Below are 531 nucleotides of genomic sequence, written 5' to 3' on the forward strand. Positions count from 1 at the left end.
GTCACCTCATCCTCAACGCAAAGAAAAAAAGCGAATAGAGAAAAGGGTATATGCTTTCTTGTATATCGTGTGGTGTTTGTGAATGAGAGTGTGTTGTGCCTTCCTTAATGCTTTATTGTGACTTATGAACCAGAAAAAACAATTTTTTTCTGACCTCTGACGTCCCCACTCGGTCCCGTCCCCCTTTAGCTTCCCTCATCTACGGCATTTCGGACACCTCAGGTGTGACAGACTTTCCATCTAGGCTCCCTCGATCAAAGGGAAGTTAATAACCTTTTTCGAGCTATGACGGTTAATTCAAAGCGCAGATGAGGGCTCTCTTCTCCTCCCTAACTGCCCGGGTTTGTCCTGCTCATTTCTCGATGGTAAATATTGGGTTTTGATGTATTTTTCTTAATCGTAAGTTCTAATACCACAGCCACAAGCGGCGCTTTGGAGTAGTATTGTGCGCCGAAACGTTTGTGTGTCCAACGTGAACGCTTCGATGTAAATTGTTTATTATATCAGCTTAGACTAAATTTACGAGCTGCA

Source organism: Penaeus monodon, chromosome 31 (genome assembly GCF_015228065.2).
Source record: "Penaeus monodon isolate SGIC_2016 chromosome 31, NSTDA_Pmon_1, whole genome shotgun sequence".
NCBI lineage: Eukaryota > Metazoa > Arthropoda > Malacostraca > Decapoda > Penaeidae > Penaeus > Penaeus monodon.